Below are 27,755 nucleotides of genomic sequence, written 5' to 3' on the forward strand. Positions count from 1 at the left end.
TCCAAGCACCATTGGTGTCAAACAAGGATGCCCACTTTTCCCAACCCTCTTTGGGCTACTCATTGATGAATTGGAATGCATGGTTCTTGATTTTATGCAACAAGAAGGCATAGAAGAGGTTACGATCAGAAATGCGATGATCATGCTTTTGCTTTATGCCAATGATATAGTGCTCTTGGCACATACCTAGATGCACAAAAGCTTATGAGTGTCTTGGAACACTTTTGCCTACATAGCGGGCTGATCGTGAATGGATCCAAAACCAAGGTTATGCTTGTAAAGACCCTCAATGATGAAAATCCATGCATTGTATACAACAATAAGCAACTTGAAGTGGTAGATAGCTTCAAGTACCTTGGCCTTGAGATTCCATCCAATCATAGATGGAAGGATTGCGCAATGCGTCGCTTGGAAGTTGGAAAGAGGGCTTATTATGCATTTGAGAACATGTGCAATGCTGGAGAGATCAAGTGTTGGGATCTCAAAAAGTACCTCTTTGACACATTGGTGAAAACAGTGCTTCTTTATGGAGTGGAGGTGTGGGGTGGTAGCATCAGGAAGTCTACTTGCAAAGAGTTTGAGAATGTCCAAAAGCATTTTCTCACCAACTTTTTCCAAGTCAAGACACAAACACCCTACATGCTCTTACTTCTTGAGTCCGGATCGCTTCCCATTGAGGTCTTGGACATGCAAAGGGTTGTGGAGTACATGCTTAAGACACAACGTAGCCCTTTGTATCGACTTCCTAGAATCGCATATAAAGCAAGTCAAAAGGTCCAAAAGACATGCAAGAGCAAAATACTAAGTTCGGGGTGGATGCTTGACATCAGAAATGGTTTGGAAGATGGGATGCATGTCACTTGGTCAAGGATGCGTCGATCGACTCCCAAGTTAATGAGGCCTTCTTACAACGCCACTGTATCACGGCTTGGGAGAAATCCGGAGGTTCTCGCTTCAGCCATTACACTAGACACATTGCCCGAAACTACAAATCTCTCTTCTTCTCCGAGCGCGGTAACCGAACCCATCCCTACATCCTTGAGCCCATCCCATTGAGTGCGATCCGCACCATTGCCTCCATTCGTCTTAGCTCGCATTCTCTACGCTGCGAGAAAGGACGTTGGGGCACTGGTGAGGAGTCTCATCAACTTTGCACCTTATGCCCTCGTCAAGTGCGAGAGAGTGAGTACCACACACTAATTGAGTGCTCAGCTTTTGACCACCTTAGGTCTCCTTTTCCCCATATATTCAGCCATGAGCTCTCCCTACATACCTTCTCTCCCAACCACAATGTGGACTCTCTATTGCGACGCTCATTTCAGCCATTTTTGAGCATCGAGAGTCACTTATGACCTCCACTCACACCATGTGACATGTTCATTTGGTCCCATAGGTCATATTTGACCTTTGAGGACGATAATAGAACTATCTGTGTGTGTGTGTGTGTGTGTGTGTGTGTGTGTGTGTGTGTGTGTGTGTGTGTTCGATGTCAAATCCTCTCCTTGTTGGGCAACAAAGACCCCTATCTCTGCCTTCGCGCTTGTGGTAGTGGACATCCACACTCTGTGTGTGTGTGTGTGTGTGTGTGTGTGTGTGTGTGTGTGTGCGTGCGTGCGTGCGTGCGCGCGCACGCGCGCGTGCGTGCGTGCGTGCGTGCGTGTGTGTGTGTGTGTGTGTTCGATGTCAAATCCTCTCCTTGTTGGGCAACAAAGACCCCTATCTTTGCCTTCGGGCTTGTGGTAGAGGACGTCCACATCCTCTCTCTCTCTCTGTCTCTCTCTCTCCGCTATATTTTTTTGTTACAAGGTGGGCACTTAGATTTAATTACTTACTTCCTTCAAAATTGTTAAGCATCCCCATTAATGAGATATAAGACAAAATTGAGAACTCATGCTACGAATTTAATAGAGACCCTGTGTTCAGTGTCAAAGGAAAGTATAGTTCATTATTTCCCACCTATGCCTGCACCAAGTTTAGGACCTTGGGGCATTACCCTTCTACCCATAGCACCTTTGGGGGTAGCTTTGGAGGACTTAGACACAAGTTCAGGCTTCTTTGCCTTCATCTCATCCTTGGTTTTCTTGATTTTCTCCTTGATCTCCCTTAATGCAGTTTCACGAGTAGCAGCTCAAACTTCAATCTTTTTTGTCCATTTCTTTTGAATCACCACAAGTGAAGCATCAACAATTGAGCGATAGTGGGACTTGTTGGTTGATTTTCTCCTCCTTTTCAAAGTCTCAGCATGTATATTCTTCTTGTAATGTTTGCGATAAAGGGTAGTCCAGGTAAGCTTAGATGGTTAAAAAACTTGAGAATCTCTTAACAAAGCCAATGCCTCTACCACTGCCAGGGTAAATTTTTTACGCTAAACTGGAACACTTTAGTCTTGAGCACCATGCTTGTGCTGCTCCAAGTGCTCCTCGCAAATGCAACTCTCTCTCTCTCTCTCTCTCTCTCTCTCTCTCGGGAAAATCAAGGATGCCTCTTCTGACCATCAACAACTCATTGAGAGCACCTAGCTGCAAGACACCGTGCTCAGTTTTTTTTTGCAGCTTTCCAAATGCTGCCTTTTCTTCTCTCCTTCTCCTCCGGTACCTCAAGGTGACAAAAGAGACTCCATGTGCATAAAAACACGTCCTACAATAACAAGAGCAAGAGGAAGATCCTTAAAACATCCCAAGGATTTCATGTACACATGTTTCCCATGCTTGCCACATACTTGGCCATAACCTCCTGCTCAAAACCATACGTCACAATGCAATACCTTGTCTCATGATTCCTACAAATCAGAAACACTCTATGGGGTAAGAAGATCTTCCAAGCAAGCAATAGGAGGAAGGTCTCAAGGCCCCAAGCTCTCCAATCAACATAATCCCCATTGAAAATGAGGATACAAGAGGGAGATGGTCTTCCAGCAAGTTGCAGGCAGTTGGGTTCGTAGTGGAGCAGCTTAAAAGCAGAAACAATGAGAGAGTGTGCCGGCTCGAGAGAAACGATGAGAGAGTTGAGCTCCCTAGGCACCTTGTTGAGTGTTGTAGTAAACACATCTAGCCATTCCTTTGTTACAACTCTATCGCCCGCACAGCTCGCCTCTTTCATAGCCATTAGTCGCTTCATATTTTATGTGTATGTGTGTGTGTGTGTGTGTGTGTGTGTGTGTGTGTGTGTGTGTGTGTGTGTGTTGTGCATGCCTATACTTTGCTAATGAAGCATGTAAGATCTTTTGTAAGTAGCTTGACATCCACATGTTGTGATTAGTAGGTGCTGATGATTGAGGGCCGGTGGTTGAGACCGTCTAGAGAAAGTTGTAGTACATGCAAGGAGGCAGCATGTAGCCTATAGCTTGTAGCTTCTGTAGCATGTAAGAACAATGACATGTAGATTGTAGCTTCTGCTTCATGTTTCCAAAAGCCACAAAGAACATCAATGAGGCAGACTGCACATCCACCCACTCTATGCACTTATGAGTGCATGCCCGCATGCGCTCCTCTTTGTAATCGTAGAATTCAAAAAAGCCTCTTTGCACTTATGAGATCACGCCGATGTGCACTCCTTTTTGTAATCCTAGAAGTCACAAAAGCCTCTTTGCACTTATGAGTGCACGTCGGGGTGGGCTCCTCTTTGGAGTCCAAGAATTCAACAAGTGAAATATGAATGGTTTGTAAAAGTGCTTATTTTATTGGGATTCTTTGCCTCCCTCTCGCCTTTATGCCTTCATGTCTTTACCTCTGAGTGCCCACCTCCAATCACCTTGCCTCCTTTTCATGCCATAGCCTGCTCTTCTTCCCTTCTCTACAACCTTGAGTGACTGTTCTCTAGCTTGAACAAATCTACCCAGTGGACTCCCCATCGATGTTAATGGCCCAACAAGAGTCTTGCCATTACATGTGTTTTTGGGTATTTTGTAAGCACTACATGTTTTAGTGCAAAGATTGCGTTAAGTTTTTGATGAACTTACTTTCACATAGGCTGATCTATAACACGACGTTTAGATGCAGCAAGCATTCCAAATAGCATGGCTATCCATACGAGCTTGGAGTCCCGTCAGCATGGATCTCCCATTTTCTCTATCGCATTGGGCATGCATATAGGAGCATAGTTTTGTGGTATGACCACATATGTGATTACTAAATCACACAATATGTGTTGATGTTCATTTTTGGACACTTTCACACTTTGTTTTTTCAACCAAACTATCTGCCAAGGGATAGTCAAAACATTCTTTCCAAACTTTCACCATGGGGGTTGGTTTGGCAAGATATACCCAGGGGTTTCGATTGCCAAGGCAACACCTAGGGTCACAAGTTCATTTTATTTATCTTCACTAATCTCTAATATTAGTGATTAGCAAGTCGAAGAAATGTTGATATGGTATGCTTACAGGTTGAGGTTGTACTTGACTTTCGGGTAAGTATCAGGTAATTTCCACCTCCTCGTAAGTACATGTTTTTTGGCTTTATTTTCCTTTCCAATTAAGTTTGTTTGCATTCTATAACTGGGATGTTTGAGCTAGAAGGATTTCATCCAGCTTGCTCTTTAGCCAAGTGACAAGGTCATGGACGAGCATAGAATTTTGAGAAAATATTGTTATTTTCTCCCTTCCATGTTCATCAAGATACCGTAATGGGTTTGAATATTGTTGAAATAATTATAGACCTACATGGTACGGTTCTGTTTGGCACATGTTGTCACATGGGACACAACATGGTCTAGGAACTCAAGGGGTTCGCTTTAACCAAGTGTGGAGCAATGATAATGAGGGTCTCTCTCACTCGCATAGTGGAGTGTTCATAGTTACCTCCACACACAAGTACAATTTGTTCTTGATGGATGTCGCTTTCTCTGCCACCCTTACTTGAGACATATTCCACATGTAGCAAATATGAGTCTCTAGGACTGACACTGGCGCCTAATTCCTAATGATGTGTTGCAACGAAGTCCCTATGTGTTGGTCGCATCCGTTTATTAGACCATTTGGAGCACACCATATCAGGAACAATTTATGTGGCAAAAAATTGTCAGGTACTAAGCACAAACTTGTTACGATTACAAGTGCTGTGAAACCACCTTAACGGAGGGTCGTTTCTACATATATCCAAGTATGCCGAGTTATTGAGAATGTCTCATGGTTGGTACCTAGGTGTGACTTGTGTTTTCACATTTTTTAATGACCCAACTCTTGTTGCAAGGCTTTCAGGTACGTGCCGTGGAAAGTCTCATCATGGAATTGCGGTTCGGATTTGTTTGTGTTAAATGCATGCACACTAGGTGTTATGGGCCCTAGCGTCTAACAAAAAATTGTTCGGAGCGGCATGCCAGCTCATGGACTTTTTTGTTTTTGTAATTTTAGCACTTCAAGTGCAACATTTCAAGCAGATTTATGAGTTTACACCCTATCGTACAAGGTAACGGCTCAGGATGGGTGTCTATGGTTGGATGGTCTATACTCTATGAGGTTACTCCACTCCAACCCGCTTTCAACCTAGTTGGTTGGCTCCACTCCATATCAAGTATATGGCTAGATACTCACTGGTTGAGTCATAGTTTATCGTCAGTCATGGAAGACTATTTGTAAGTGGTTGGGGGAAAGTACCTCACTCAAGTACTACTGCTATTCATCCCCCGTTGGATGGGCAGCTTACAAGTATTTTTCTAGTGCTAAAGGATTTGCTAAGAGCATACGTTAGCACAAAGCATTCTGAATGGGTGATTCTATCCCTATTCTAGAATTTGCTTAGGTTTTCAACTTTGAACACTTGTTGTGGTGGGGCTGGATACCGATTCATACGTCAAGGACTTAGTAGGTGTGTTGACAAAGCATGTTGGCATGTAACCTTCATTAAGGGTGAGTAGGTAGTTCTGTGTGTTCCAAAATGTTCAAAAGTCTGACATGAGGAAACTCCCTATTCTATCCCTTAGTAACTATGAGCTTTTCAAGACATTCACACGAGTTAGGAATCTGGCTCACACGAGTTAGGAATCTGGCTCACAACTTCATGAATTCTACGCACTCTTGTATTTATCCGATATTTCATGTAATCCGTTTACGTAAACACTTACATGGGGACAACAATGTCAATGACCAATATATTTTGGTTGATTTCATTGAACCTCCTACCCAACTGCATAAACTTGTGTGAATTTTAGACTATCATGATTTACGTATGCGTCGTCACGTAGGTCAACAAGTTCTTGTACAGAGGAACGATTGACCTGACTTGAAGAAGGTGCCACTTGAGAAAACATTAGTGTCCCTAAAAAGAAGTAACCCACTTTTGTTTTTGAGGACAAAAACACTTCTCCAAGGGGGGAGTAATATCAGGCCAAGGGCCACCCTGGAGGTCAAGGGCCAGCTGCCCAGTGGAGAAGGGATCCTGCAAGCCAAGGGGCTATTAAAAGGGTGGTTCTACGGAGGATCGTTCACGGTAGTTCCCCAAGGTCTTTCATAGGGTGGTTAGTTACTATATATCTATATATATATATACAATCCCTAAAATTGGAAAGCTCAAGGGTCAGGGAAAGAAGGGTAAGAGGGAAATAATTCAATAGGCTGACGTGAATGAAGAATCCCTCCTTCTTTGGGTAGATCATACTTTAAAAGGATTTCATCACCTTTTGGAACCAGTTATTCCAATTTGTAATAGGTGAGGATTTTAGCCAATAGTTCTCTATTACCTTGGGTGCCTCATCGAGTTGCAAGGGTGGTAGCTCATGGAGGCTGCCTATGGTAGGTGGAGGTTGTGTAGAATCTTTTACCTCTATGGATGCATTACATGAGGAGCTAGGAGCTTCATGGAACTCCCCCTTTCTTGAGTTAAGCCAAATAGATTGGTTTTGCCTTGGAACCCAAACTAGCTGTGGAATAGGTGTGTAGCATTCTGTGATCTTTACCTTCCCACGGTCTTCCATCGGCTTTGGAATCACAAGGTTTGACTCACATGGTTTTGTAGTGGATAGGTAAGGACACGATTTATGTTCAGGTACCCAAATTTGATCATTTTCAGCATAGTAGGCTTGGGCTTCTAATAGTTGTTTGGGAATCCAACATGATTTGGTTTTCACCTTCTTAACCTGAGAGGACGCCTTCCTTCGAGGTTTCCTTTGTGAATTAACTTGAACCATAGGGGAGTCGGATAACGATACCTTGGGGACCCATGCATATGTACCCTTGGTCAGATCAAGCAGAGCCTTTGATGTAGCACTGTCTGTCGTAGCCATGGAAGTTGAAGCTTTAGAGGGTTGTGCTACTGGTGACGGGAGCAAAGCGATACCTGGACCCCGACGACCTCTAAAACGTCGGGAGCCGATGCACGCCTCGAGCCGGTCACGGTAAAGCAAACAGGGGGCACCACCTAGCTTTGAGCGGCTAGGACGTAGACCACGGTGATGTGAACACCGCAAACTTACACGCACACATAGAGAGAGAGAGAGAGAGAGCATTGACAAATGATGAAAACCCTCGGGGGTGTGAGGGAGAATTATTTCTTGCAGTATTTACAACGACCTTCCTTCTAGTGAGGTGACACACCATGGTGATAGAGAGATAGGGGAAGAGATGGTGAATCTACTTGGTGCGTTCTCTAGAGACGACTCGATGATGTGAAACTTGCTACCAAGAATGTGTGTGTGTGTGTGTGCGCATCGACCATTGGAGTCGAGAGGTGGACATAAATCCCTTCACATGATGCAATTTCCAAAAAAAACCATCACACAAGTCCCCTCCCCGTGATGCCAATAGTGTCAATTACTCCCACTAAAACTCACCAAGTGCTGACCTCTCATGAACTGCCCCCCCACCGATAGTGACCTCTCAGTGCCCTTTTATAGGTGCTGGCTGCTTTAGATTAGGGTAATCTGGCTTGATTAGGGTAAGCTAATTGGGGAGACAAAGCAAGGCGGGGGGCCCTGGGTGGTTGACCCTTGCTTTGTCTTGGGAAAAATAAAAACTTCTAGGTGGGCCTTTGTGACCATCATCTAGAGAGAGGGAAATTACAAATTGGGAATTTTTACAAGGCTTGGGTGAAAACTAAAAAATGATGATAATCACCTACGGTTTACTGAAAATGGTGTCGGGGTTGCATGATACCGATGAATGGCAGCTTGCCAGTGCGTCGGTGTAGCGTGTACGTCTTTTCCGGGTCGATCGGGGCATGCTTCGGGTGTCGCATGATTCGGGTCGTCCTCCTTTGTTGATGGTGTTGTAGTCGTAGGATCCTCTGTTTTTTTGGATTTTATGCGTGGGGCGTGCGTATATGCGTGTGTGAGTATGTATGCATGAGTGTGCGAGTATATGTGTGTACATATGTGTAATAGTGTGTGAGTGTGTATATGTATATGTGTGTGCGCATGCGTGTGTGGGAACAACCGGGGGGGGGGGGGGGGGAATATTATATATACAAATTATATATTTTGTTAAATTTTGATTTTCCGGAAATTGGTGACGTAGAGGCAGAGGGGATGAATGGGTTGAGGGAGAGGGGTGTGTGTGTGTGTGTGTGTGTCCTTGCGCCTTCACTGGCTGCGGAGGGAGGCCGCGACAGTGAGCGGGGCCGCCTGCTGCGAGGGAGAGAGGGAGAGGGTGTGGAGAGGGGGGGTGAGAGGATAAGGGAAGGGGGGGGGGGGGGGGGGGTTTGGTGTGTGTGTGTGTGTGGTGGATGTTCACAGCGCCCGTGAGGGCCGGGGAGAGAGAGCATGACAGAGAGCAGAAAATCGGGGGGGGGGGGGAGGTTGAGCATAGTCAATGAGGGAGAGGGAGAGAGTGAGAGATTATATAAAAAAACTCCCCTAAGGCGGGTTCCCACCATGGGAAAAGAAGGTGAGAGAGGTGATGCAGGTTGTGAGTGATGGTGAGAGGATGGGGTGGGAGAGAGAAGATAGAGAGAGAGAGAGAGAGAGAGAGAGAGAGAGAGAGAGAGAGAGAGTTTAGTGATGATAGGGGAGAGGGAGTGTTAGGCCAGTGGTTTGCCAGGAAGAAAACAGGGGGGGGGGGGGGGGGGGGGGTATAAGGCCAGTGGAATGTGGACGAGGCGGGGGGAGTATGGCGGCCCGCCGGGGCTGGGGTGTGGACGAGCACAAAGAGAGGGGGGGGGGGGGGATATCTAAAAGAGAGAGGGTGTATATACAATATCTGTGGCGGCCCGTCGGAGGGTCTGACAGACGCACGAGTGTCTTATGCGCCCACCGGGCCGGGTGATGCAGTGTGGCAGAGTAGGAGAGAGAGAGAGTATCTGGCCGAGCCGAGCATTAGGAGAGAGAGTCCGTCTTCTGGCGATAATGGAGGGATGTGGCCAAATTGGCGGCGGCCCACTAGTGGTTAAGCTTAGAGGGGGGGGTGGTGAATGGTAAAGAGCTTCTTTTTGTTTTTTTGTTTTTTTCTTCTTCTTTGGTAATATGGCTTTCCTTCCTTAAGGTGTGGTTCTCGCGGTCGTGGTTTTGAAAATCGGCCGTCATTAGCCCTCCCATCTGGCTAGAGGCATTCATGCTTCTAGCCCTTCCTCTACATATTTAGTTGTGGAATTAGAGGCTTCTCCCTTTTCTGGAATGTCTATCATGAATCTGGGTCAAACCTAAGAAAATATCTTTTCAGCCTCCACCCATTGACTCTGTTCTTGTGAATTCTCCCATCTGCTTCTATCAGCTTATAGCTGCCATTGTCATAGTGCTTTTTGACAATGAATGGTCCTTCCCATCTGGGTTGAAATTTCTTGTCCTTCTTGGTGTCAATTCTGTTGTCGTATCTCAGCACCAACATGCCTTTCTCCAAGCCCTTTTCTTTAAGCCCTTGATTGAAGGTGAGCCGGCGTCGCTCTGCCTGCGCTACATAGTGATTGATTGCTTCTTCCCTATCTAGTTGGAGCCTCTCCAGATCTAGGATGTGGTTGCGTAGATTTACAATTGGGCGCTGTATTTGGCTAGCCAAGACTCGTAAGCCGGCTATCTGTACCTCAATGGGTAGAATTGCCTCCTTCCCATAAACTAGACGGAAAGGGGTGAAACCTAATGATGTTCGGAACGTCGTTCGGTAGGCCCATAGAGTGGCCATGAGATGTTTATCCTAGTCTCGTGTGTGATTGTTCACCTGTTTTGTGATGATTTTGCAAATCATTTCGTTTACCTTTTCTACTAGGCCATTACACTATGGCTAGTATGGTGTAGAATGTCGACGTGTGATGCCTAACTTTTTCACCAGTTCTCCCACCAGATCGCCTTTGAAACCTGATCCCCTATCTGATATTATCTCTAGAGGAGTGCCAAAATGGCAACAGATGTGCTAAAAAATGAACTTTGCTACCACTTGGGCTGTAATGCGGGTGGTGGCTGTTGCTTCTGCCCATTGGGTCATGTAATCTACACCCACTATGAAGTACAGTTTACCTGATTGGGCCCTTGGTAAAGGACCGATTGCATATACTCCCCATTTTTCAAACGGACCATACGATATGATAGGAGTCTGTGGCTCATAGGTTAATGTGCGATCACTGGCCACTTGACGAGCCTTGCATGTTTTACACCAATGGTGTACATCCTTGTTTAGACTAGGCCAAGAGTATCCTGCCTGTAGAATCTTCCTACTGGTGATATCTAGAGCAAAATGACCACCGCAGATGCCATCATGGAAACTTGAAATTACCTCTGTGATCTCACTGGAGGTTGGCACTCGCTTGAGAATTGATCCTTGCCCTTGCAATACAAGTTGTCGTTTACAAGGCGGTATCTGGTAGCCTTCCTTACCAGCCACTGTTTCTGGCCTTTGGTGTACCCTTCCGGACATTCTCTTGTATCTAGAAAGTTAATGATATCATGCATAGCATCGCTACCTTGAAAGAGGGGTAGTTTGAGTTTGATTGCTCCTACGGGAACGTCTTGCATTCTTTCTTTGGCTAGAGCATCTGCCTCCTGATTTTCTGCTCTGGGGACATGAAATAGTTTCACTGCTTCAAACTTCCTTAGAAGATCCTTAACTTGGCGTAGTTGACCAAGTAAAACTTGATTTTTACAATCCCAAGTGCCATTAATCTGTCTTATCAAAAGCAAAGCATCGCCAAACACATTTAGGTGCTGAATTCCTTGTGAAATACACTATTCCAACCCAATAATTAAAGCTGCATACTCTGCTTCGTTGCTATAGTGGGAGTGTAATAACTACCCGATTGAGAATTCCCTTTCCTGTTGCTCATTGAAAATGACTATGCCAGCTGCAGACTGGTCCACTGTTCTTTTGTATGCTCCGTCAAAGAAAAGAGAGTGAGCTCCTTCTAGCTTAGGACTTTCTACCATTGGTGTTTCTTCTTTTGCTTTCCTGTTGACCTTCAGCTTCTTCTCATAATGGCAATGAGTAAGAATTCCCACTAAACTAGCCCTCGTGGAGTTTTCCACTTGCATGGTGTAGTCGAACTCTTGTAATCTAACCATCCATTTAGAGATCCTAGATGAGACATCCATGTGTCGCATTACATATGGAAAGACCTCCTCCATTGTGAGAATTACAAAGGGTCTACGCAGGAGATAGGAGCGAAACTTTGTGGTAGCAAACATTAGTGCAAGAACCATGTGTTCTACTTCGGTGAATCCCTTTTCTGATGGGGTCGTGACACGACTAGAGAAGTAAATAGGACGCATGAAAGAAGTTTGGGGGTCCTTTTGCATTAATACGGCTCCGAGTGTATCACTGCCTACACTGGGGTTCACATAAAATGGCTCGTCCCACTTGGGGGATGAAATGGTGGGAAGCGTGGCTAGGATTTGCTTCACCTCGGTAAATTGCTTCTCATTTTCTTCACTCCATGAGAAGACATCCCTCTCGGTGACTTGTTGCAGAGGGAGGACCACTTGAGATAACAAGTGAATGAACCTGCTTAAGTAGCTTACCTTCTGAAGGAAAGAAACCAACTGCTTAGCGGTGGTGGGTGATGACAATGATACCAGAGCTTGAATCTTGCTAGGGTCAGCCTCAATCCCTTTTGCTGAAATTACATGGCTTAACCTATAGACAATGCCAAGAAGTGCCTGAACTTGTTAATTACATAGACAATGCCATGTCCTTCCCTCCCTGTCGTGGTATAATTATTTCTAGTTGTGTTCAACTGCTTTCTAGCATAATATGAGACAGAAAATTGCATGGTTCCCTCTTTTAATTGTGCCAATATGCTACCAATAGCAAAGTTTTAAGCATCAACATGCACATGGAAAATTTTATTCTAGTCCGAAGTCCTTAAAATAGGTGTCGAAGATGAAGTGTGTTGCCATTTTTTGCTAGTCTTTAGTATCAATGGCTAGCCGATTTAACGAGAAAATCTGTCCAAAAATCTGTTAGCTTCTTTTCCAGCTAATCTCTCTAAAATGTCATAACTGATAGGAAGAGGATAGTTATCTTGTATGGTTGTATCATTCACCTTATTTAGGTTCACACACACTCTGAGTTCTTTGTTTTTCTTTGGTACCACCACAAGTCATGACACCTAGTCAATGTGTTTAATTTTGTAATGGAAATGGTCTATGAATATTGAGAATAATGGAATTAAGAGAATTATAATGAGCATTTTTATGGGACTACTTTGAGAACATAGAGGGTGAACTTAATTAGCGGTAGCAACATAAACATGAGACTTAATTAACTTGGCATGAACAATAATTTTGCAAGAGAGAGAGTTAGAGAACTTGACAAGAACTGAGGACCGGATTCATGTGGAGCCGGTCCCCCCTTCCAATTGGCTTTTGTATTATAGATTCTCCCATAAAGAGATACTTGGTACAATATAGGGTGAAAGCATGTTAACCTGTCGCGCTTTTTGTGCTAGTTAGCAGTTTCAAGTTAGCACATCTTCAAAAAGTTGGGCGTCCGGTAATTTTTTACAAATAATATCAAAATTTTTCGGAGGTTGTACATTTGGATTCCTTGTTTCAAGTGCTTTCTATTGATATATCACATGTCATAGATCTTGGAGATGTAGCTCAAGTTATTATACTAGTTAGCATATGTCAAAATTGTGCTAGTTATCATTGTCAGGGACATGAAAAAGCATGACAGGTTAACATGCTTTCACCCTATAGCATTTGTGCTCCTTGTGACCTAGGTGATGCAATGAAGATGGAAAGCTTCATGCATCATGAGCATAACATAAACTTTTTAAAAGCATTAACCATCCTCAGTCTCAGTCCCAAGGCCTCAAACACCTTTGAAGGTGGAGAGAGATAATGGGGAATTGAGGGTAGGAAAGAGGAAGAAGAAGTATCATACGAGAAAGAGATAGTTCCTTAGTTATCATCGCTCTTCTTGCATAGCATAGCATAATAGCATAATATTGATGATGAAGAAGATGACAAGTTTAAGCATTGGAGCATGGCTCTTGGTTGGGTTTTCATTCCATAGCCAAGAGTGTTGTTGTAGGCTCTCAACTTCTCAACTATCTTGAGAAGGATATGGAGCTCTTGCACTTTGCACTTCACACAATGAGAGAGAGAGTGAGAGAGAGTATACCCTGCAAGCAAGCCCCTAGCTTCCTTGGTCGACCCCTCATGGTAGCTCAAGCTTCAAATTGATTGGACCCCTACAAGCTTAGGTAATCACATGCAGAGTGCATATCAAGCAACCATGCTAGCCTTAGGACAAGTGTTCCCCTTTCCCCTTTGAGCGAGAGGACTTGATAAATTCATAAACAATTAATATAATTAGCTAAATTATCATTGGACCCCTTGAGAGGCCAACCAATAGGCTTTAGGCACACCATGAGGGAAACATGGAGAGAAACTTGACATGTGTCCTTGTTGCTAATTTGTTTAGACTAGGCTTGCCTTGTGTGAGGGTGTGTGTGTTCTCTCTCATGCCCCTACAATGAGGGCACACCCCCCCATGATTAGGGATACTTGTTGACTTTTGGAATACCTTAGCCCCTCAAGCACCTTAGTCATGGAGCGCCTTAAGCATCTTAGTCATAAAGCACCTCAAGCACCTTAGGCTTAAAGCATGTTTAAGTGGTACCACTTTTTGCACCTTTTGGTGTTACCACTTGCAAAAAGTGGGACCTGTAATTTTTTCACAAATTTACTTAAAAATTGGTGCTCCTTATACTTTTAGATTCTCCTTAAGAAGAGCTATCTATTGATATATAATATGATAGGTGATATTTTTTATGAAGTGTGAGAATGGGGGTCCCAAAGTACTAATTGAAGTAGTATCCAACACATTCAAAAGTGGTACTTGTATATGCTTTGACCCCTTAGTTAGCAATCATGAGAAGCACCTCAAGCACCTTAGTCAGCAAGCACGACAAGCACCTCAAGCTTGATTCGGGTTCCCACCTCAAGCACATTCCTAGCTTGCCTAAGGTCTAAGGACTTTTAAGAATAACCTTTGGATGTCTTGAATAAAGCTAACCCTAAGGTCTTTAAGCTCCATTCTAGCATTTCTCTTTGACATACCATCTCTCATTTGGACCCTTTGACTTTGGCCCGGTGTTTAGCTAGATCCATAAGCATGTACATGTCTATAATCTAACCCTTGTTCTCGTTTATTCTCCCACATTTTATGACAAATTTCATAGGTGAATTTGCATCCTTGAGCTTTTCTATCTCCTCTAGCAAAAGTAGGACCTTTTGTGGTCTATTGTTGAGTAAGAGTTCTAAAAATAACAAGACCAAAATCTCCTTGATTATAATTTCCAACTCCAAATATCTATCAATGTACTATCTCATTTGACTTACATAGTCTCTTATAGACTCCCCTTGCTTTTTCTTGAAGTTGTAAATTTTTACTACTGTGTTTTTCTTGATTCCCATTTTCGAACAAGCACAACAACACATCTCATTGCGCATGTTTGCAGATTGATAATGGATCCAGGAGGTATAGTCTGAAACCATGTCAAAGCTTATCCTCTAGAGCCATTCCAAATACCTTGATTTGATTATGGAAGTCCGATATTCTCTCTGTTCTCACTACTTGTATGAAGCTTGCTAGGTGGTCATATGGATCCTCAGATCCACTATATTTTTTTACCCATGTTTGAAAATTAGCTATTCTAACTTTATGGCTATGCTCAACACTTTCTCTTTTGGTTGTTCACCCTCCATCTAGGCCTTCAAACCAGTTGCTTGGTATTAGTGCTTCAACCTCGTTTGGAGTCATCATAGCAAAGTTATTGTTAAAACAATCCCTAAAGAGGTGTGAAGGTTTTTTGGACCCTTTTTCCTAATCTTAAAAATGTACATGATTTTCAATGGTGTCAATTGCCCTAGTTTAGCGTGTGCTATCCACAGAAAATCCGTCACATTATTATCCTCCCAACAATAAACTCCAAGTCGTGGGTTATCAGATAGCTGATATGCATTTTAAGGATTTAACATCAACCTGGTCATACCCTTCTAATTCCAATTACAGTGGTCCTTCTTTAGTGGCCATGATTGGAAGCAATGTATCAAATTCCAAACCTATTGTTCCATAGTGTTGGAATTTCCAATTTTTAGATACTGCACCTCGTTTTGGTCCATGGAGAAGTATCCTATTTGTTGGCTCTAACCTCCTCCTCAAATTCAACAGTGTGGTCATCGAATCTAACCACATACTCTTTATTAGGGTCCAAATAAATATGTGCCCCGTATGTGTTGGTCTTGTAAAATGCCAATATCTGCTTGAACGTGAGAGAGGTTTTGTTCCTTGATTAAGTGGAAAAGGATGACATCTTTGGGTTAAAACATTTTAACGTGTCATGCTTTTTGCTATCCTGGATAGTGTTAGTTAGCACAATTTTGACACATGCTAACTAGCACAATAACACAAGCTAGATCTCTAAGATTTATTCCGTTTGATATTTCAATTGAATTCTCCTAAAATAAGGAGTTCAAATGTACAAACTTTGCCAAATTTTGATACCATTTGTGAAAATTTTACCGTGCATCCAAATTCGTTTTAGATGTAATAACTTGAATATGCTAACTAGCACAAAAAGCATGTCATATTAACATGCTTTTACCCCTTTGAACTAGAGTGGAGTAAGTGTCATGCACTTCTTCTAATTGTGGTCTCTAATGGCTCCCCTTGGTTTACACTCTCCTCAATAGATACTCTACTCTTAGTTTCTTGATTATAACCCTCATTTGTTATGACACGACTTGATCTAAGGTACATAAAGGCCCAAAATATTCAATGAAATAGAGTACCTAGCCTTTAGAGCCAAACCAGCCCTTTTTAGTTGTGGTAATTCTAATCAGGTGCTATTGCTCAAGCTTGATCTTGATCACCCCTATACAATTAAAAAAATACAAGAAATCTTATTAGTCTGCAAGTTTATATAAGGATTATGGTTAATATTTTCAGCTTCAATCCTATCAAAGTAGCGAAAGGACCAATCTACAACCTTCAATTCTTGAAAACTCAAATTTCTCGTTGATCCCCATTAGTTAGGTGTGTGTTCATTAAGCTTCAAATAAGATTTTACAATTTTTGGGCAAGTTTGGCTCAATATCCTAGCAGTTTCTATGTTTGGTAGTTTCAGGTACAATTCAAGTGGCCATGCAAGACGAAAGTTGTTCAAATTACTTGAAACACCCCACAAGTACTTTATTATTACTACCCTAGATCTAATCCCCTATGCAACATTTTCCAAAAGTTGAAGTTTTAGGGTAGGAGATAATTATCGCAATTAATATCTCTTGAATTTAAATCAAGAAAATTTTCCAACTTTTTGACTTCTACTAGATGTTCAAAATATAAGCAAATCACTCATCAAGTTTCATAGAGTTGGGTTTAGTTTTCATCTCTAGTTGGATTTTTAGGGAATTTTAGGCCTATCTAGCAATTTACAATTCCAAATGACACCAAACTTAAATCACGGTCTTGTTATAATATGTTCTAGCATGTGGTGTTGTCAAACGATAAAAATTTTGCATTTCTAGGTCCTAGGATAATAATCACTATTAATATCTTGGTATCCAATTTTGCAAGTTTTTCCCACTTTTTCAACTCCTATACTTGTAACAACGTATTTCATGAGCTGTCAAGATGTCTCATCAAGTTCTATTCTGTTTTGAGTGTTCTTACCCTTAGTTACGTATCTATCCAGGGTGAAAGTTGTTTTGGCTCAATTCTTGCACTCAAATGGAATCAAAATCTTTAGAGCCTTCACAAAACCATTCACACTTTACCTAATTAAGATGTACTTAAGAAAAAAAGTTCAACTTCAAGCCTAAAAAATGAAGCACTAACTATCTACATGCCAGAATATGGACTTTTTTTAAATTTTGATGGCAATTAGGTCTTATGATAGCTGATGGCAATTAGGTCTTATGCAAGCTATCGCAAATAGTTTTGGCAAAACAAAAATCACATTTGCATGCATCTATCACAAGGGGAATAATAAGCCCCTTGTTAGTCAAACTTTGAAATTTTTCTTAAAAGCTGATTTTTGACTTACCAATAGATTGCTATAGCTTTTCCAAGATCAATGATGACCAAAATATTATTTGTGGTGTTTTGAGCTCACCTCATGAGTCCCGTACTTGAAAAATCTAAAATTTCAAAAAATACTTCATAAATGAAAATTCAGAGGGTGAGGTAGGTCAAAAATCTTTCTCAACGTCTACTTACCCTACTCATAGTCAAAGTCAACAAGTGATAGTGGAAAGTGTCCACCAACACTAGTTTTTTCTTATTTTCCCTTTTGAAAAGAGTGGTAGTCTCCAGACTCTAACATAGTCTAAACTATCAACCACTCAAAAACACCTAATCTATCTTAAAGGTTCTTGGCAAGTACAACTCATCTCAAGACACCTCTATACAGTTGAGGTAGACACACCTCAAATGTGAGGTTTCTAAAAGTTGGTTGCTATAGTCTAGGCAAACTAGAGGAAGTTTTGGACATTAGTATTGAGCATTGAGGGCTTTTCGTAGTTTATATCACCTCGATCCCCAACAACGATGCCAAATTGTGAGCTCTCTAGTTGCCAAGCCTTGCTATTTAATTGGAACGAAGTCGACGCGACTAGTGCATGGAGGCTACAAGGGGTTGTCGAGCTCTTGGAAAACACTCAATCCCTATTTACTCAAAGCTACACTCTACCGCATGTCAGGTAGCAAAAGCTGACTATGACACCCACAAGCAATTCTCATCAATTTACTACGCAAACAAAGTCCAATCGAGACCAAACTTGTAGGAAAGATAAGTGATGACTGAAGACATATATCTATGGCCTCAAATATCCCTTTTGACCACTTGCCAAAATCACAATTAGTATCTATAGGGCAAATTTGACCTAACTATTTTCAATGTTGAACCGTGAGAAACTTATAATGTCGCGAAGAGCTTTCACAAGTGAATGCAATGAAGCACATGACACACAAATGGACAATCCATGAGGGAGTTATGGGATTTAGAAAGAAGAAGGAGAGTACATAGTGCTTTGTAGAAACATCGTACGCTTATTATCCAAAAAACTTACAAAACTCTTACAAAAAATGGCTTTTATACCTTAGCCAAAGGTTTTAGGTCAAAAAATGGATAATCTTCTTACTCTTTTACAGCCTAGGGATTCAAATTTAGAATCAGTTAGCCCTACTTCATTTGGCTCATACTCACAAAATTCTTTACATTTCTAGTCTCGAAATTAATAAATTACAAAGGCTTATAGCTAGAGACATCCAGATTGCTCAAAAAACAGAAAAGTACAATGTAGGATATTGCATGGGATCATTTGTTAGCAGTCAAGCTAAAAAATACAATCAATTTTTGAGCCTGCAGATCTCTCACATCCCAATGATATTGCTTAGCTGTAGGGAAAACAACTCTAGTATCAATAGACCTGCTAAAACCTGTAATATCTTCAACAGAGCTTGTGTTCATGGAAGGCGGACGTATATCAATGTCCTAAACAACATTTCAAATGCCCTTTGCACAAGAACATGTGTCATCATGTAAGACCACATTGGGTAGTTATTCCCATCCAATTTTTCATGAGCAACAAACATCTTGAAAACATTTGTGTTGTTGGCATCGATCGTGAGTGACTGCACCTGATGTGAAAACTACTCCAAAAAAGGCACAACAAGGAAATAGTAAAACGTGCTATGAAGCACAACCCAAAAAATATTGTAAGATACCTGTTCTACAAAAAAGTTCATTGACAAAGGTTTTGCACAAAGGCACAAAATTTCCTACGCAATATTGCATGTATCGAAAAAAGAGGCTAAAATGAGGTTGAATCAAAATTCTGAGCATATCGAAATCATGAGCTCTCTCAAAGTATGACTAAACTTGTTGCTCATCACCAAATCTCACCTAAATCAAAGAAAGTGAGGAGAGTGGTGTTAACAACACTTGTGACTATGCTCGGGAGGATGCAACCTACTTTGATATGAGTTGTTGGAATTAAGGTTGCATTGATGCACACAAAGCTTGGAGAAGATGAAGAAGCTCAATGCACAAAACAGAGAGTGTATTGTTTAGTTCACAAATAAAAAGCTAAGCTATCCCTAGAGTGATGTGTGTATATACAATGCACGAGGGAAAAAAACTCCTAGTGAGGGAAAAAGTGTTCCGACGGTCCTAAATACATTTGCACACATCAATACCACATATATGGAAACAAGATGACCAATTTTGTTATGACTAAAGGTTATTGTTGGGAGTACATTGATGGAGAGCATGAGAGAACCAGTGTTACCAAAGCAAGGTGCACCTGCTGTACAAATAAAGTCGGATTAGAACTAGGGTGCTTGAAAGCTCATGTATTGACTTTCTATGAGTGTGTAGGATACTATGATTGGGCACGTACAAAATTCTCACACCCCAAATAAGGTTGAGGAAATCTTATAGTCCTTAGAGGTAACCAACAAAAATATACGTGGCTGGTTTGGGGGGGGGGGGGGGGCACTATTGAGAACCCCCTTTATAACATGCATTTGAGAGGTATTCAAGACACCTCTTTTTTAACATGTTTGAATAAATAAAATGATCCCTTATATTAGGATTTTTTCTCTATTAATTCTCATAGAATGCTTGTATTTAAAAACCCCTCTAATTGATTAATCTCTAGTTCAAAGGTTTGACATGGTTCATAGTACTTTGTGAGATATGGCCAAAACAATTTCCCTATCACATAGATGATGTGAGAGAAACATTCTTTTATGTATCTATGTGAGCATAAACACGCCGTATGAATACATCAGCATGCTAAACATGATATAAGAAGCATTATTAAACATTGAACACTTTTGCAAGCCCATATATGCATATGTACACTGAAAGCACCAACATAGAGAATTATTTCGTACATGTAAAACATAATAAACAAAGGTAGAGAGAGAGATGGTGATTATGGAGTTTAGAGATTCTTATCATGATGAAAGTGTTATTCTTGGTGCTCAAAAGGATTTTTTTTTTTGCCACAAGAGAGCGGTGATAAGAGATATGTAGAGGTTTTTGCCTCGAAGTTGATGGAGAGGTGTTTACTGATGAAAAAAAGAGAAGAGAGTATAGTAGAGAGAGATGGCTTCTTCTTCTTTTTTAATATAGTAGAGAGACATGGCTCCTTGTTTTTTCCACAAACAAGGAAAGTTTGTTATGGAGAAAAGTGTGTGACCTTCCCTTTAGATGATGGGGAGAGAGAGAGAGAGAGAGAGAGAGAGAGAGAGAGAGAGAGAGAGAGAGAGAGAGAGAGAGAGAGAGTAGGTACTATTGAAATAAGGATTGTAGGGATGCACACACAACCTGGAGAAGATGAAAAAGCTCAAGACACACAATAGAGAGTGTGTTGCTTAGTGCGCAAATAGAAAGATAAGTTATACGTAGAGTGATGGGTGTATATACAATGCACGGGGGAAAAAACCTTCTAGTGAGGGAAAAAATGCCTTGGTGGTCCTACAGGTCACTACCACATATATGGTAACAATCCTCCTAAAAATGATGCGGTGAACAAGAGTTGGTGCATAGTGTATAGGGAAGTTCCATGCCCTAAGAACATGCTCAATCCAAAAAGGGAAGAAATCCAAAAGCTTTGTGAAAAGCTTCAAACTTCTCATGAGTCAATGCCTTTGTAAATAGGTTGCCCTATGTTGACACATAAGCCAAGATGACCTCATGTAGTGAGAGTCTCTCCTTGACATAGTGATAATGTAACTCAATATTCTTTGTGTAAGCATGAAAAATTGGGATCCTCACATGTGGGACGGGTGTCTAACCTCACTCCTATCTTATTACAGACATAACGAGAACCACGAATATAATTGTCAATCCATGGGACGAAGCTGACTCGACTAGTATATAGAGGCTACAAGAGGTTGTCAATCTCTTGGAAAACAACAAACAACTCGCATATAACTCAAGCTACACTCAAATAACAAAAATCACCAAAAGTTAATCGCTCATCGGCAAACAAATCACAGTCGTTACAGCATCAGACGACATCCAAACGTTACAAAACTTCTAGGACATGTTTATAAGACTTAAGCACACATGCTTATGGTCTCAAATCTCACTTTAGGTCAAGTGCAAAAATCACGATTATTAACAGCAGTGAGTTTTTGACCTAGTCGTTTTCGACCCACAATGCATCTAAATGCTTAGCAATGATGCCCCAATATCCCGCCTATACTTAGTTTATCATTTTGAAGCTTAAACTCCTTTTTATGATGAAATTAGGCCACGAGTGGGTGACGCCAAAAGCTACGGATTACCATGAAATGCTTACGTCAATGTGTAGAGCTCTTACCTGCGGTTGCAACGCAACAAACGGCACTGCAATGTGACAATCGGGGAGGGAGTAGGAAGCATGAGAAGGAGAGAAGAGAGCACCGTTAGCTCACGCCGTGTTTCTATTATCCAAAACTTATCAAAAACTTACAAAAATTGGCTTTTATACCTTAGCCAAGGTTTTTGTGGTCAAAACTGATAATTTGGGAGCTCTAAGTAAAGACAGGTTAATACAATCTGGAATCTTGTAGCCTCGGCTCATCAATTATAGTGTTTATCTAAAAAGTAGGAGTTACAATATTCCTGATTCATCAAAATAATAAGTGTTTTTACAATAAAAGCTCCAAAAAATGATATCCGAGTTAGCTTGCTGCTAACATTCCCCCCCTCCTCGACTGTGTCGTCCCTTGACATAGCTTCATGGGCTGAAGTAGTCTTCAGGTTGACGGCTGCCGAGGTGGTCTTTAAGCTTGTGTAATGCTTTCTTATATTTGAGTCTTCTCTCTTTGTCTGGAACCTGGAAGAACTGCATGGTGACTCTGTTTTTAAGCTCAATGGCTGAATAGCCCACAAATCTGGATGTGAGGTTACTAATCACTGGCCCAAATATCTTTGTTCACCAAGTGAAGAAACCTATATAGAATGCTTCCTCAAATGCCAACATATTGCTAGAGGGAAAAAACATGCATCAGGCGTAGAAGCCATAAATGACTTCTTCGAAAGGTTGGCCATTTAAGTCGTAACAGAGACCCTTATTGCCTTTGAGGAACGACATCCATGGTGCTCGTGAAAAGCTTGAATACATGTGAGCATCGAATTCCGCAAATCTTATATAACATGGCACATGAGAGGTCAAGAAGGCTTTTGAAGAAAGTCATGGCCCGTTAGGGTTTTCACCATGTATTCCTATGTTGGTGTTCCCTGATCTGGAGATGGCAATCATGGGTAGTTTAGCCTTGTCGGCCTCTTCTTTTTTAGTGCTTCAAATGCTTGCCATGTCCTTACCCTTGGTACATGACAAAATGTTGGGTCTTTCTGTAGTGTTGCAGGTGCTCTTGTGAACAAAATCAGATATCTTGGATTCTTGTTCAACCAGCTCTTTCTCCACTTGGGGTGGACATCCTCTGAGCCTTCTACCTGCATATCCTTGTATAGTCTTTCTTTTACGTCTAATAGCTCTACTTTGATCAAAGGATATGGAAATGATTGCTGATGCCACTATGCATTGATTTGGTTGGTAGTGAGTTGAGTTACATTGACTGAGTGGAGAAATCTCAACTCCCAATCCATCGCTCCTTTTCTATCGGCATCTGCCTCTTGGGAAACTTTCTCTTTGAGTGCATCCTGAACTTTAGAAAGCTGTACCATGGGCACTTGCTCAGTATTAGTTAGTGGTACCTAAAAATATTCTTCTCCTCCTAGCTCTTCCATTGGCTATGTTTCCATCTCAGCAAAAGAGACTGAGGGAATGTCGACAGTTGGTTGCTCCGAGGGACCTGCTTCTTCTTATGTCTCTGGTTGTCCCTCTCTCAGCAGCTGATTGACTCTTTTTAACTCCGCTGTCTCTTTGAGCAGTTACTCTTCTTGTAATACCCGCATTAGTGCAAGGTCTCTTCTTTATGATTGTTCTAGCTTTAGCTCTAACTCAAGATCCTTGTTTTTCTTTTCTAAAATCTTATAGACTTCATATGTACCTTGGATGGAGGCGATGGCAAGATTTTCCCTTATCTGTCTCAAAAAATCTGCCTGATCATTGATCCTTTTCTCTGAGTAGCGGCAGAGAGGCATTTGCTACATCAAGTTGCACTTGGATCGTCTATACGGAGTCGTGGTTAGGAGTTCATTTGTTACCACTGTTAGCTATTGATCTTTGGTCTTGCAGGCATCAAATAACTTGGTCATAAGCTCTCCTAGCTCCTCCATTTCTTTGTGCTGCTGTTCTACCTCATCCTTCAGCTCTTTGATCTATCTTTGTAGCTATTGATCTTTAGTCTTGCAGGCATCAAATAACTTGGTCATAAGCTCTCCTAGCTCCTCCATTTCTTTGTGCTGCTGTTCTACCTCATCCTTCAGCTCTTTGATCTATCTTTGTAGATTTGAAATGATATTCATCCTGTCGTCTAGGTCTCCCTGTAGAGCATCGATGACCAGCTCAAGATCTCTAGCCTTAGCACTGCGGCTAAGTGCTGCTACTCGCATTTTTTCGGTCATGCATCTGCTTGGCATATATCATTGACCTGGATGATGACTTCGTCGTTTGTTTCCCATTCTTCAGACTCTATAGGTTGTCTAGATGTTTGAACCGTCTCGATTTGTGGCTCCTTGGGTGGTGCTTGTGGTTGCGATGGGGGTTCTACTTCTCCTTGAGGCGTTGCGGTTGCCTACATTGCTTCTACTTCTTGAGGCTTAGTAGATGCCTCAGTTGTTTCTTGTTGGGTGATCGTAGAAGGTTCAGCTCTAGTTTGTTTGATTTCTTTGGTCTATTCAAAACTTTCTGCTGCCTGTTTTTGTTGTCAGGATCTTTTTCTTTGGCTTCCTCACCCTCATTGGGTTTAGCTGTTGGTGAAGGGAGAGGGCTTGACATTGGGTGGTGTGCCTGCTCCATAGCGGGTGAGGTGGGCTTCGAAGACATCTCCCCTTGGTTGTGATGTGTCTCGCTTTGTTCCGTAGCCTCCACTTGTCTTTGTTGTTCAACCGCTTCTTCCCTTGCTTTCCTATCAGCTTCTTGAGCTTCTTTTAACTCTAGGGCTTCTGCCTCTGCGTACATGCGTTTTCAAGAAAGTCTGTGGGGTCCTCTACTTCTTTCCTTGCAAGGTTCTTGGTTTTGGGTCTCTTTATCTCTCGTGGAACCCATCTTTCTGGGTCCTCACCTACAGCTTGGCGACTTCTTTCATAAGTATGCCTTTCTCTTTCTAACCTCGCTTCTTTTCCTGAGGTTCTTCCTGATGTGCAACTACAACTTTCTTCTTCATTTCTTCAATTCCGGACCTTCTCTCCTCATTGTCTAAACTCTCACTGCTATGAGCTTCATGAGAGCTTTCTGCAGATTCTTCATCTGACTTATATACTCTCTTTGATGAACGTGTGGTTCTGGAAGAAGGTTCTGCAGATACAATCCATGTGTTCTGATCTGGGAATGGCGGCAAATTGTGGGACGTGCCAATAACAAAGTATGCTATTCTTGTTAGCACTTCAGGCACACCCAGATATGTGATTTTACCTTCTTTCTTTGTGCCCTTCAGTGTTGTCAACACATACTACGCATGATCAATTGGTTGCCTGGTTGTTGACTTCAAGACGTAAGTGAAGGTGGTTGCCACCGCATGGTTTGGGGTGGTGTATCGTGGTGGTCTCTTTGCTAAAAAGTGGAAGTGTTGATGGTATAGGCGTGCTGGTTCTTCCACTTGCCTTTGGATGAAGTCGGCAAAAGTTGCAGCAGCAGTCTCCTTGGTGAATGTGCTTGCTATCTTTCTGTCCGGGGCCCTCATTGTCAACCCTTCAGTCGACAGCTTCAGTGCCTTGGCCATAATCTCTTTTATGATCACTACTTCAACTTTTGTTGGTTGGTGATTTGGGATGACCCATCTTCTTTAATAGTAGACAATAACCATAGGCTTTCTAGAAATCTACGCCGCACGATTTCTGGTCGTAGAAGTCCCTGAGGCCCAGTCTTCTGTTGGCTTCTTGGATCATTTAAGTGCACTAGGTGGAAATGGTGCCGGATTTAGGCTTTCAGACTCTGAAACAATAGATATAAAGAGATTTTGAGTTTTTGAGATCCAAATTTGCTCAAACTTGGTTAGTGGACTTGGAACATCATTTTCTTTGGTCCCATAAGGTCAAAATTGCAGTTTTCCCCATTTTGGCAAAGTGAATAATCGTGAGTATTAACTTTTTCATCAAAATGTACATTCTTTGGTGCAACTTGGTTCTACGCATGATGTAGACTATGTGTATGAGATATGGGGTGATTTGGATCAAAAAATGAGATAGATAATTCAAAAATTGGATTGGAAAGACTTTGGTTTGTTTTTTGACAATTTCCAAGATTTTCTTGATCATTTTGGCTCATACTTGAAATGTGGCATGTAATAGGTGTGGACAAGTGATAAGTGAAGTGAAGATATAATTTTCAAGCCAAAAAAGCACAAAAGTAAATAATCACGATTATATACAACAATCATTTTTTTTTGCTAAACTTGACAATTTGATGACCTAGACATATTCAATACATCTAAAACAAGTCCTAAATTGAATTTGGTAAAGTTTTGTCGTGTCGGCATCACTTTGTGCTTTTTCGACTCCAAAATCACTGATTCTTGTGACTAGATGGCCTGTGGAGTTGGTTAGTCACTTTTGAAGCTATGGACTTGTCCGCTGCATAGTCTTGAAGCTACCCATCCAGTTTTGGCCCCATTTGGAGTCAGTTTGACTTCATATGTCAAATTTGACGCTTTGTAGCTTTTGAGCCATTTTCTGGTGTTCAAGAGCTTACCTTGACTGTTTTCATGAAACCATCCATGTACATTGTGTATAGACCCAATTTATAAGCTGTCTGTGGAGTCAGAATCCAATTCTGGCATCTAACAAAAACCTAGATTTTCTACTTGGGACTCCCCTCGACCCCTGCCGAATGGCCATCTAGTGATATAGAAGTGTTCTATTATATAGGGGCATGCTACAGTTCAAGTCTCATCCAATTTGGTTGAGTTGACAGGCCGCTATAGTCAATTTTGGGTCGTAGGACTTCGTGCATTGTTGGGTTTCTAGGGTTTTTTCTTGGAGCCTAGACTTGGTACCAGCCATATAGAATTAATCATTGATAAGCTTAGAACCTACCACTCATGTCTTGTGTGAGATGGCATCGTAAAAGGGCAACTGTGGACTCCGGAAATCGTGCGCGAAGAAGGTCGAGAGCTCTCTTCTCCAAGGGCGACTAGTGGAAATGAGATGATTTTGGGCTACCTTGGATATCTATACTCGGACTTCCCAAACTAATTTTCCCCAAATTTCCCTGTTAGTCCTACTAGGACATGAAAGCTATGTTAGACTCAAAGATTTCTTCAATCAGATTCCGGTAGCTCATTCTGCAAGAATTTGTGAAAGTAGGCCTTGGCAGCCTAATTTAGGCTTCCCGCTTCCATCTGTTGATTTGATTGAAATTTTTTGTGCCTATCCGCCTTGTCCTTGTGATCATCAGCGTATCTTCAGTTTCTCCATCTGAGCTCATTTGCTATTTATTATTAATTTTTGACTTGTTTATAAAAAAATCAAAGAAAATAATAAAATGTGCTAAAAAAAGCAAAGTGAAAAATCAATAATTAAGAAAATCCATTGAAAAACACAGCTTTATTATTTTTTGGTGGATTACTCCATTTTTAAGTCCCAATATCAAGAAAAATAACAAAAGATGTCCAATTTTTGATGATTTTTTGATAGTATATACACTATTTACACTCATCAAGGAGATGTTATCAATTAAATTTCCCGTATTGATGATGTTGTAAGGGCATTATTAGGTAATTTTGCAATAAATCACACGTTAACGTCAAACTTTTTCCTCCCTCTTCAACCGTTACCCTTAATTACTTAGTTCCTTTCCATCCCTCGTAGATAGCATACTCCGGGACGACTGTGTGCATGAATTGAACAATCATGATTTGAAGATCAATGCAATTCAAACCATTATGTTGAGCAAGGGTTGGGTCTTGAGCAATTAACTCAAGGGTTTCTGATGTCGAGGTTTTCTTTTGCTGTCTCCCAAAGAGAAAATCTTGTAGCTTGAGTGCTCTTTGCTTTATTGTACCGTCAGGATGATTTGGCACGCTGATTTCCTGAGCTGTCGGTATCATTATTGGTGGTTGTACAACCTTTACCCCCCATTGGTATCTTGTTTTTTCTTTAATGAAATGTTGTGGTTGAGTGTTTTGAGACTTAAACCTCCACTGCTTAATCGGTTTTACAGTTTGCGGAGAAGATAAGTGCTCCTTTTTTCTCCAAATCCATTTTGTTGTAGGATCCCTGCTCGAAGATTCTCCTCTTTGTGTTATGAACCTTGGAACCATCTTTGCTACTGTA

At 41.6% G+C, this 27,755-nt stretch overlaps 2 pseudogenes; both read right to left on the bottom strand.

Annotated features, from left to right (window-relative positions):
- Positions 1-1,945: 1,945 nt before the first annotated feature.
- On the bottom strand, positions 1,946-2,397 carry LOC147453474 (large ribosomal subunit protein eL24 pseudogene; annotated as a pseudogene).
- A 65-nt stretch (positions 2,398-2,462) lies between these two features.
- On the bottom strand, positions 2,463-3,099 carry LOC147453475 (serine/threonine-protein phosphatase 7 pseudogene; annotated as a pseudogene).
- Positions 3,100-27,755: the final 24,656 nt, after the last annotated feature.

This window comes from Adiantum capillus-veneris, chromosome 7 (assembly GCF_014529385.1).
Source record: "Adiantum capillus-veneris isolate H3 chromosome 7, ASM1452938v2, whole genome shotgun sequence".
Lineage (NCBI taxonomy): Eukaryota > Viridiplantae > Streptophyta > Polypodiopsida > Polypodiales > Pteridaceae > Adiantum > Adiantum capillus-veneris.